The following is a 12653-nucleotide window of genomic DNA, read 5'->3' on the forward strand; positions in this document are numbered from 1 at the left end:
ATTGTCTCATTGCATGATGACGGTTCTCCCACGAAGTTTGGGTGCGACTTAATGCTGCTGCTACACTTGTGAGTTATATCATAAATAAACACCATCGAGTCCAGTCCAGAAGCTTTTGCTCACTTGAATGGTGGTCGGCTTCAATAAAATTTACTGTGTCGTTGTTTGACATATCTAGCTGCACTGTAAATACCATGAAATAAAAGCTGAAATTCTTACATTTTTGTCTCATATTCATATTTTGATCTGAAATGCAAATGTATTCAGCATCCAACAAAAACACTCCTTGCTGCTCCAATACATTTGGAAGGTACTTGTACATCTCCTCTAGTTTTACAGCTTGATTTGCATTTACAGCGCCTCAACTAATGTCTACTGAAACAACAATTTATGTGTGCGTCGAGGCCTGATAAAATCAATGCTGACCTCAAGTTGCAGATCAGATGGCCATGAAAGTACTAACTATAGCTTTCAAAAGTGTAAGTGGGTGTATCACTTCCAAGAAATTGTCACTTGGACATTTAAAGGAAGAAGGTGATCAACTATGCAGTTTAGAGTTGTATGACTGGGAAGAATTTAGAGCATTGTAGAAAATGACAAACGACATGCAAACTCTGCTTTTGATGTTACATAAGTCTCTTTTATAAGGAGTTGACATGAGTGCTTAATTGGAATACATAATAGGTGGCTGGAATGATTGCATTTTTTAATCGAATTCATTGGTTTGCAAAAATCAAAGCAAAATGTAAAGCACGAGTGGCACACTTGTCTTGCTTGTCTGGTTACCTCTACTGTCTCTATCAATTCAAATCGCTGACGAATACTGATGTGATGCTAAAAAATTAGGAGTGACATTATTTGAAGAAAAAACTGGGATTTTTTTTCCACTTTGAAATTTTACAAGGTGTGTTTTTGCAAGCCTATGTAGGCACTGTGAGAACATGCAAACTCCAAACGGGAAGGCCTGAATCTGGACTGAGAGGGGGGCATGCTAACCAGCCGACCACCAGGCCGCCCTGACGGTGTAACCATTATATTCAATTAATGTATTGCTGTTTATTCTTCCAGCATATCAAAATGTATTTTGACACAGCACAGTGTCCATCAAAGTGAAGTGGTATTGAATTAGAATTTGCTTAAACCACGTAACTGACTAATCTCTGCTTTGAGCTTTGACACATATATCAATATTCAACAAGAGGGGCCCACTTGCAAGTTCTATCGTTCAGCGAGTGCTGAGCACAAAGCTGTTTCACTGATGTAAATGCACACCGTAACCGTCTGATTATAGGAGATTCAGAGGCAGAGGTGATTGCTTTAAGATTGCAATGGAAGCTCAGCTTTCACTAAAATGTCCAAAAATAATTGAGTTATTGACTAAATATGCGCTACAAGGCGCTCAACTTCTGTCCCGAATCACAGCTTCTTACTACTGGTTACCACGCGACTCTCTTCTCATTCATTCCCGCAGCTTCACTGTGCTTTAAACTGTGTGGACGCTGAGCGTCTACAGCACAGACGCTGGCCGTCCTGAGAGTAGTCCCAATGCATTGAAATGAAACGAGTCATTGGATAAATGCTGGTTTTATCCCGCACATCGGACGCTCAGCGTCTCTGGGAGTCTAGGGTCAGTGGGAGTTTATGAGCTGGCCCGGACGCTCAGCTTTTCTGCATGATGATTGCATGATATATCTGAGGCTAAATCTATTTTTGATTGACAGTGAAATGAGCCTATCACCGATCTTTTGGTGTAGGCATCCGTGGGAGCATTTTTCAAATCTCATTTTGAACTGGAGACTTCTTCTAAACATCTTAGTGACACTCTCTTTGTTAAAAATGACTAGCAACAGATTACTCTTTTATTTCTGGTGTGTTTTATTGTAGTTGCTTGTGTTCGCAGACTGACTTATATCACCCCAGTTAAGACCGTGGAAAAGACGCCTTGTTGGTATGACAGGGTCACAGATCATTTTCTTGAAAAGGAACGGGGAGTAGAATTCACGTATAAATCAAAGGACACATTTTATGATGTAGCCCGAAATTGAGCTTCCCCTCCTTGACAGACCAGCATCCGCCACTGTACAGAGGACATGTGGGCTAGACAGAGGAGAACCTATCCTTCAAAATGCAGCGGTGAGAGCAGCTCCTCCACTGAATAATGATGAGAAAAGAAGAAAAGGAGGACGCACAAGCATCTACACGGAGAAATTAAGCAGGAGAATGAGTGAGGCATTTCCTTTTGCTCGGCTGAGCGAGCGTAGCCTTGCCATCATTTTGAACCGATCCTTTGTCATGCTCGAACACTCGGGAGACAGGTCGGTTCAATGGTCCAATGGGATGTGATGAGTCCCATGAAGTTCTCCAATGGAAGGCTAGGACAAAACCCTTGCCTAGTCACATTAAAATAAATTGGGGTTTATTCATTTATATCTGGCTTGACAAAGCCAATTAAGTCAGCGCAATCCTCTGAGTCTCAGGAAAGTAATTTGTTCCAGAGGTTCGAAGTAAAATGTTAAATCGAGTAAAAGGTAAAAAAAGAAAAAAATCCTGTGCATTCCTAATGTGAATTTAAACTGGTTGATAAATCTAAAAACTGTGTTCAGAAAAATGTTTCTGGTCCAGTGTAAATTAGAAACCCATGTTCATGTCAATAAAATGCGCTTTTCACGTCATTCCAAATTAATTTATTCAGATGTTGGGCTTTTATTTGCAACATCTACTTCACAGTTTTGGGGTCTGGGTTGAGGTTTTAGTTTCAGCCTTTCTGAGTGGTTGCATGCTCTTTGCACGCTTGTGTATGCCACTCCTCCCACATCACATAAACATGCATGTTACTCCACTCAACTCAACTTCACATCTAGAGCACTTTAACAACAACCACAGGTTAAAGAAAGTACATAAAAAGTCAAAAATTAAAGTAATAATGAAGCAATAAGGCCACCTATACACTCATGGTGGGTACTTTCTTTTCACTAACTTTTAAATGTAGGGCTTTTAATGGCAGAGGAAAAAACAATCTAACAGCCTGTCCTGTTTTGTGGAGTAGTAACACTTTTTTCCTCAAGTGGCAACAGTGATTCATCAGCGTGAAGGAGCTAGGAATGTGTGACTGCATGGTCTCCTCCTGGAGCTTCTCACCCATCAGGGAAAATTAAATGAATGTTCCCCGGTGTGTGCCAATTCTGCCAAATAAGCAAAATTGAGCATTTATATTGAATTAGTCATGAATCAATATGTGTCTGTCATACAGTTCTGCGTTCAGCGTCCCTTGATGACACACTGTGCGACCAGAGTTAAGTAAGAACATGTAGGTGGACATTGGAAGGTTTGCTGCAGTGTTACATCGTTCCTCCACCCACCTTTTTTTACAGCTCCCAAGGGTAGCCAGTGGAGAGCAAATGCAAAACAAAACATTTCTTGACTTCCCAACAAGCGAGGAGGTAAGCAGACCTATAAATGTCTGAGGGGAATTTCAGCATCACTTTCAAAAGCTATAACAGACGTACAAGATGAGTTATAGACAATGGATAAGCGATTTAGGTCCTTTTCGATTCAACAAACATTTCATTCTATTTCTGTTTTGTTTTGTTTTTGGAACTCAGTTTTACTTTGATGAGCACCTGAGCCACTCTGCATATTAAAATAAAAGCAGAGAAGTCAAGTAGGGTGAGGATGTATTCGGTAATTCTTTTCATTTCAGGAAAAAAGCTGACGGGACAAGTTCACAATTACGGGGCTGTACCGGTGGATGCTGTGATTCTCCTGAAGCAGCAAATGTCTCCGTCAAGTAATTTTAAGTGGCACTTTGCACAGACAAACAACAGTGCTGCTCTCCACTGGGTCTTTATTTGCCTACACGTTTAATACTAAGCATTTGTATTAGCAACCACTATTGGATGAGGCAGTGGTGTACTGCATGGAAACTGCTGGATACACCTGCACATCTAGTGGGATTCATCACAGAGAGCTGTTTCCAATATTTGGGTTACCTTATCCCGCGACCCTAGTGAGGATCAAGCGGTTAGGAAGATGAAAGATGAATGGGTTACCTTATTTAGCTTTAGCTTTAACAATATGCCATTCTGAGTTTTCGTATGAATACGATTGCATATATGGTTATTTAGGGATAAAGGTATATTTTTACCATAGCTCTTGTATTGGATCTAAGGAGATTGTACTATCTCGTTTTGTCACCAGTGAGTTTTGTTTCTCTCTTCCTTCTTCATCAGAATGGGGAATTGCCCCTGGGAAAACAAAAATCAATTGGAACCTATAGAATCCTAAAGTTGTGAGAAGAGCTCCTATAAGCTTGACTCACTAAGCCCGCTGAGGCGTTCAGTTGTACAGTGAAGGAAAACTAACATGGTCCAATGCATTCATCATGCTGACAGTCTCCAATAGGTTTCCTCCCCTTTCCTTCCATAGGCTCGAGGTTTTCTCATTTAGATTTCCAGAAGAATCAGCTACACTATGTGTTCAAAATACATGCTGAGTTTCACCATGACCAAAAGGCAGAATTTATTACAGCAAGTCTCAAACTTGAGTTCTACTATATTTTATTTTGAAATACCGCTTTTAGATCTTCTTGTGACCAATGGAAGATAAAGTTGTTGGAGGTAAACATATATTGGTACATCTAACTTGTAGAACATTATAATACAGTATGAAGTAGATTCGAAGACTGTATAGCAGTCATGGTTAAAACAATATTTTTGTTTACAGCATACCAGAGAGTAAAACTACATACAGTAGTAAAAATTGTATACAGTAACAAAACGGTAAACATGTTTACAACAAGGTTTGTGGAGCTAGTCTTAATTTCAGAGCCCTGCCTCTGAGCGTTGGAAAATAACTAATAATAATAATAAATATTTTTTTTTTCTCTTTCTCCTTTTTTCTTTCTACATACATTCTTGCTGCTGGCGGCTGTAAATTTCCCCAGTGTGGGACGAATAAAGGATATCTTATATCTTATAATAATAATTAATGGTGCAGTGGTATGGACAGGAATATGTGTACTGTATTATCTCACATAATCTGCATATTAATATAAAGTGTAATGAGACTGTAAAATCACAACATGCAACAGTATCCTTTTTTTGTTGTTGTACTTGAAGTAGTGCACCAGCAGTACGCACATTTTCAATGCACATTGTGAGATGCACAGGAGAATGTGGAAAATGTCATCCTAGCAGAACATTTATTCTAAATTTGGGTGAGTGCTACTCATTGCCCAGAACAGCTCTGAATTTCAAATTGGATGTTCGGCAGATGTGGAGGGTCCTGAGGGAGTTGAACAGGATGTCATGTTGTCGTGGCATGGACACTGTGTCTTCATCAGCTGATTGTGAAAGATCGCTGGCCAAGGATTTGACAAAGCCGACAGCGGCGTCCATTCTCAAAGCGATGAGTTGGCATTTTACTGCTGCTGTGAAATGTGAAAACTCCAATTTAAAAAAGAGCTATTCAGAATCCATCTTTTGCAAAGATACTAATGGTGGTATTAATTATTCAATTATTGTGGCTGGTGTTGCACATGATACAACAATACAATACAATACATGCTTATTTATATAGCGCTTTCACAACAGCGGCAGCTGTAACAAAGCGCTTAACAAAACACAACAGTGACAGTGTACATCAAAATTGAGCTTTTGTTTTCTTTTGAAGCTTTTTTGGAGCGGATGTCATTATAATGTGCAGGAAAACCCGATGTTACGGCCATGAAATGGTGTGTGGTCAAAACTTGACAAAACTGTAAGAGGAATGCATCCATAGACGGTTTTACAACATTTTTATGCTCATTTAATGTTCATAGTGGCAAGAAATTTTTGAATATTTCCCCAAACTAATCTCCAACAATACCAATCAACAGTAACTTGGATTCGTATCAGGTAACGCACCTCCAGAGAGTTATACTCATCTTAACAAACCAAAAACATCACAGAAAAGAAAACACCTTAATTTGCACAACCCCTAGTAGGCTGTTTACCTGTGCAAAAAAAGAACCCCCCCCACCCCCGAAACGAACATTTGTAAACAGACAATTGAATGACACAGACAATACGATTGTCTGTGTCTCATGTGTTGTCTTGTGTTATTTTGTCGTTTTTTGTTAACTTTTCTTTTGATGGCGGCACGGACACCGCCACACTCCTCTTTTTTATGTTGAGAGGGAAGAAATTTCATCTGTGCTGTAGCACATTTGACAATAAGGTTGTATTCAATTCAATTCAACAATAAAATGCCATCTAGTACAATTGGTGCCTCCTCCAAACAACATTTGTAACTCAAAACACATGTATCTCAAATCATATTTCCGCAATACAATGAATGGAAATGCCATTGATACCTTCCAGCCTCCACAAAAAAAGTTTTTTTTTTTTGTAAGGGGATTTTTAACAAGAAAAATAGCATTCTATTGCATTGTTAGTAATAGAAACATGCAGTAATTCAGGAGAATACAAAGAACTTACCCATCTAAAACTTTTGCTCTTCCAACAACGGCATCTCAAACAACTCAGGTGTGGTCACTAACACTTCAAGGCACCAATGTAATAAAGACATGGCAATGTACATTTGGAGCAAGGCTAGAGGGTGTTGAGATTGTGACAAATGCTTAGGGACTAGTGTCCAGTTTCCATGTCAATATTGTAGTGTCTCCATCTCAGACTTGCTGTCTGAAGGGCAATGGTGATCAACGGGATTGCTTTTTTCCCTCTCGCATAAAGCATCACTTTATTCCCACAGGCATGATGATGAATGCACAGATAACAACACTGCTCCGTCATCACAAGGCCAAACGTGATGCCTATGTCCAAGTATGTTCGAGGCCATACCATGATACAGTAAGTGTGACGTCTGGTAAACAGACGAGTCTTTATCCTTGCTGGGAGATGTCTTGTCGTATCCCTGAACATCGGCGTGTATCTGTTTGAACATGTGTTCATGTCCTTGTACGAGCTAATTGGCGCGCTCATCCCGAGATATAAATACAAGCCTGAGGCCAGCAGGCATTTTACTCAGTTACTCCCTCCTGTCACACTGTCATCACATATTATGTCCATGTTGTAAAGATTTGACAAACCCATCTCAGTGGCAACTCGCATAAGATTGTTTTGCATCTTATGGATCATCAAGTTTCATGGCATTGTGAACACATCAGCACACTCTTGTCTGCAAACTTAACACTGACAATTTCAAGACAAACATGGCATTGTTTTTCTGCCGATCCCACCCAGAATTCAGCTGTCTTCACTGTTTTCATCATCACGACCACGTACAAGTGTACCGATGTGTCCACATTTAATTTTATAATCTTAAATATATTCTGCAAGCCTCATCGATCTTATCAAATGATTAAAAATTATAGAAGCAATGCTGGCGCCATCTTGGTATAATGGTTTTGTTCTGGCTGTTTAGATTACAGGGCATCCAAACTATGGGTGACACATTGTTTGTGTGTTTTTATTTCCTTAATAACTTATTTTTACCCTTGTGTGACTGATAAAAATATTAGGTGCACACAATCAGGAACCACATCAGTGGAGTCACATGCAGGAAATCCTGAATTTTAGGTCATCAAAGGTGCATATTACACAATTTATTGTTTTCGAGTTTTATCATACAGTGGTTAAATTGCTGGTTAAAAAAAAAAGTTAGCTTTTGATCCTTGATTTGATAACCACACAATTTTGAGAATTCACTTCAAAAAGTGGATCTTTTTTGAACCCAAAACTAGTGACCACAGATTTTTCCTCCTCCTGGATATAGAGAGCCTAATTCCCTATGAGGGGCACTACTGTACGAGACAATTCTGAATGGAACAACTACAGTATATGGTGTCTTGTTTTCATTCAAATTTTGAATGGGAAGTGCTGTCCACATTTCAATGATGATAAAACAGCCTAAACGTGGATTTTTATGAGAATACATCCAAGTTGGCCAACAGCACAGCATGGCAAGGGAGTTAAATACGCTCACGTTTGTGCCGCATGGACCCAAGATGAAGCACATTAGTGTTTGGAACATAGGCCTAAGAGTTATGAAGTTTTGGGTTTAAATTGTGGCGGATTTTGCATCTTCTCTCATTGCTTGCATGGATTTCCCCAAAATTTTTCCCATGACCATAGTGAGGACAAGTTTTAGGCACAGTCAGAGAATTATTAGAGACAACTTTATTGCACCATACCGAGAGCCATATGTATTATTTTGTCCCGCTCATCTAACCTAATGTTTTAAGTAGAGTAGGTGGCCGGTAAGTATATATGTACTATGCTAATGAGTTTGGTGGCTGAGAGAGGCAGGGATAAATATGCAGCTTTTATGCACCATGGTGTTCATGCCATCTGGAAATGCCACTGGTTCTGTCCACTGAGGAAGATGGCAATCCAACTGCTAGAAATGAGTGTATTCCTGTGACGGGTGCAGCCTTGTGAGAAATTGATCCCTGCTTCATAAAACATCTTCATTTAGCCATTTCTTCCCAAAACGCTGAATGTTGTAGCTTTGCAATGCATATGCACTCCATCACTCAGAAGCCTAAACAATTACTGGAAAAACTTCATCCTCTTATTTTCCCCATCTCTCTCTATAGTCTTTTTCTTTTTTTTTTTGCCCAGCTCCAATGCAGTACACCAAGACAGCAAATTGCAGCAGCTAAGTCAGCACCGCCTATGGGTAACACTCATCTTTTCTTGCCTCCCGCTGGAATTATAAAGAACGTTATTCTCCTGATTGATGACACAAAAGGTAAAATCTTAAAAGGTAATTATTTCCTAAGGGGGGGAAGAAACTGAATATTGTGGGATGCTCTGTTGGGGGAAATGCAGTCTTCCATTCCTGGTAAGAGACTGTGATTTATCAGTTCACCATCATAAGCTCCTGATTAGTTTTCATGAGCACTTGAGAACTGGCAAGATATAAAGATCAGCAACCATGTGAGGGATTAGTTCATAGTGGATGTTGTTCTTTCCCATACTTACTTCCTCTCCAGGGAGGAATTCTCCTGTAAACATTCATTTGAATCGTCATACAAAAGTGTGAAAGGGACATTAAAGTGTCCCGGTGGGACTTGAGACATGACAATAAGCTAGCACGCGCAACAGGACAGCACCCTAAAGGCTCAGACAGAACAAGTTATGATGGCATATAAAATAGTGAAAATGCAGTGAAAAATACTTTGAAGTATGTATTCATATGAATTTAACAACTGACGTCTCACAGAGCGTAATCGTTGCCTCCACGCCCATACTTTTAGCACTGTGTCCGTGTAAGAAAATATATTTTAATCTCGGTCTAACTGTAAAGTCGGACCTTCTGGTTTTCAATGCATTTCTAATTATGCTTCTCTTTTTCCTCTTCTTGTACCCTTTTTTTCCCCACACAGTTAACAGAATTGTTGGAAAACCTACTTTACATGGGTTTCTAGAACAGGTGCCGTTTACCAGTTGTGCTATATTTTCAGGCCCTGTCTACTCTTTTGCTTTTTTTACTGTAACTAGCACAAAATGTGCAATCTGCTTCTCTTCAAAACGTCATGGCTTCATGGCGTTGGAAAGGAGCATCATTGTTGGTAACATCTGTGATGTCCCAAAATGACAAATTAAAAATGGTTGCAGACGCAGTGGAATTGAAGTTTTGTTGTTGCAGAATGCACAATGTTTTTGTGTTTATTTTACTTACCCTGACTGGCAACAATATAACCTGCATAAATTAATAGGAGGCAATACAATTATTTCCCAATTTCTGCCTTTACAATAATCGTAATGCAAAGTTTCTTTATTGTGTTCATGATTTGCAGTGGTATAACACAGCTTCAGGCAGCTCAATGAAGTTGCAGCTCACAGTAGCTCAACAACTACAACCACACACCAAAAACCACTTGTAAGATAATTTAATACAACAATGTCAATCAAAACGGAGAATTATTACATTTGTAAGGTTAGAATATTTGATTTAGCTATTGTATTGTAAATTATGCGATAATGTTGGGGACCGTTATGGCCTGTTTTTTATTGATATTTTTCTCACCTGTGAGCAAACACTGCAGTACCTTTTGTAGTTCAAATAACAAATGGAGAATAATGTGTACCTTATAATAAAACTGGAAATAGTCGTTCTATTTAGATTGTTTGGCTAGATGACCCATCCAGCGGAAATGCTTGGCATCAGCCTGCTCACATTTGGCCTTCATCAGTGATTACCATTTGGCAAAGGCCACATGAACATTTATCCACATTAACATAATTACTGCCTGCCCCCCACCCCCATTTTTCCACTTCCTTGACAATGACGAATTAAGATGTCTCGTTTTTGCACAAGTCGGAGAATAACACCCTTTCATTGTCACAATATGGTTTTTAAAAAAATATACTATATGCACAAAATGACATGCCGTTTTCTGTCGTTCTTTCTCTTAGCCTCATTAGGGTCATGGGTGACTCGCACAAGAGAGAGCGTAAACCGTGCACTGGTGTTCAGCCAATGGCAGGGCACACACCTCCTTGCCATCCTTGTGACCAGGGTCAGAACCTGAGGGACCGAGCCTTCTCTGTCACCGCCCCCACCCTCTGGAACTCTCTACCACAACACATCCATAACTGTACTGACCTCCAATCCTTCAAATCATTTCTTAAAACTCACCTGTTCCGCAATGCTTTTAACGCCTTTTAATCTCCTTTACCCATTTCTGCTTCGTTTTTATTCTTCTAAATGTGTTTGTTTTAAATGATGTATGCTTGGCTTTAAAGTGTACATTTTTATCCTGTGTTTTAAACTGTAACGTGTCTTTGAGTATGATGAAAAGCGCTTTCAAAATTAAAATGTAAATAAAAGACCAAATAAATAAATCTGATGTGATGATGATGCATATAGACAAACAACCATTCACACTCATATTCATTGACGGACAACTTAGTTATCTGTGATCCTAATGTGCATGTTTTTGGAACTTGAGAAAAAGCAAAAGTAATCAGATGAAACCCATGCAGAGAACGTGCAAACTCCACACAGCAAGGGCAGAGCCAAGATTCAAACCTGGGCCTTAGAACTCTGAGGTATATATGATAACCACTGGTACACACGACATGCAGTCATAGGTCATGCCACTGAATCCCAAACTGCTCCACCATCCAGTCTTTACTAAATGTTGAACCCAAAGCAATTTTGCACAAAAGAACACACTATCACTCTTGTTTGTATTATGCATGTTAAATGCCATTTCACTCAACGCAATTCGTACCATAAATTTCCCTCTCTATTATGAAAAAACAAAAACAAAACAAGTTACTATGGAATGCTATGAAGCACAGCATGATACTGCCATCTACTGGACATCTACCCCATCCCTCAACAATCAAGTAGCTTTCTTCTTCTATGATTCATGTCAGTCTGGACCTTTTAGTCATTTGTAACTGAGAACTTGATGTCTTTAACATTTGCCATCATAATTTGGTCATTCCCTTTACTATAATAGTAAAACTGCATACATCATCAACTCTGGTTTGCAACCTTTAAAACAATATTTTTGTCAAAGCAAAACTGAGTATGATGTTTGTAAAGTCACAATTGTTAATGTAGCCCTTGTATCGGATGCCATTCGATTGTGCAGATGTTTTTTCATGCTTGAGAAAAACATGGAAGGAATGACGAATGAACCCTCAGCATTGGCCTGAATCGCAGTGACAGAAGGCCCTGGCACGTACCAATGATGACACCATGTGAAATGCTAAAGAGTTGGTCAGTGTATCAGTCCTTAATTACTGAAATCATTTCCAAAACAGTTGGTGTGTAAACTTGAGCGACAGCTGCTAGTAATTTGTTCCAACCACAATTAAAAGCATCAAATAACATTTGGAAATAAACAAGTTGTTTGTGTTTGAACCATTTGACTGTGTTGAGTACACAGGTGTGTGGAAATGGCATAGGCCTTTTTGTGTGGAGTGCCTGATTGAACATTCTAATTTGTCCAAAGGTGTGAATGTGATTATGAATGCTTGTTTGATTATGTGTAACCTGCAACTGACCGGGGTAACCCAAAGTCTGCTGGGATATGCTGTAGCACTGCGACCCGAACAAGGACAAGCAGAACAGAAAACGGGGGGATGGATATCTAAATGAATTGTATATACCTGCACTGTATAAATAGCCAACATTATATCGTGAAGAAAAAAAAACATGACAATTGCTTATCATTTGGCAGAAGTTGAAAACAAAATTCATATATCAGACATGAAGCAGATGCATTTTCCATACTTGAGCATGGCACATTAAGTGCAGCATGGTGCAGAGGAGCCATTAACCACCCATTGTTCAAACCCATTGATCCAAAACCCCCTACATCAGAGTCTTATGTAAGAAATTATATTTAAAAAATAAAGGCTTAATGTGATGCCTCAGGGACCAGAAATGATTTATGCTACGTTTTTCGACCCACAACAAAGAAGCAACACTATGTTTGCACATTGCCAAAGTCCAAATGGAAATTAATTTATTTTCCACCAGCTTCTTGGCCCACTTGATTAACACCAAATGACATTGTGACACAAGTGAAGAAGAAAAGCACAAACATTGTTCAAATCTCCCAGCCAGGCGTTTTCTTTTTTTTTCTCTCTTCTCTTGCCTTCTCTTGCCTTCTTCGTGTGCGTGTGTGT

Source organism: Hippocampus zosterae, chromosome 11, assembly GCF_025434085.1.
Source record: "Hippocampus zosterae strain Florida chromosome 11, ASM2543408v3, whole genome shotgun sequence".
Classification (NCBI taxonomy): Eukaryota; Metazoa; Chordata; class Actinopteri; order Syngnathiformes; family Syngnathidae; genus Hippocampus; species Hippocampus zosterae.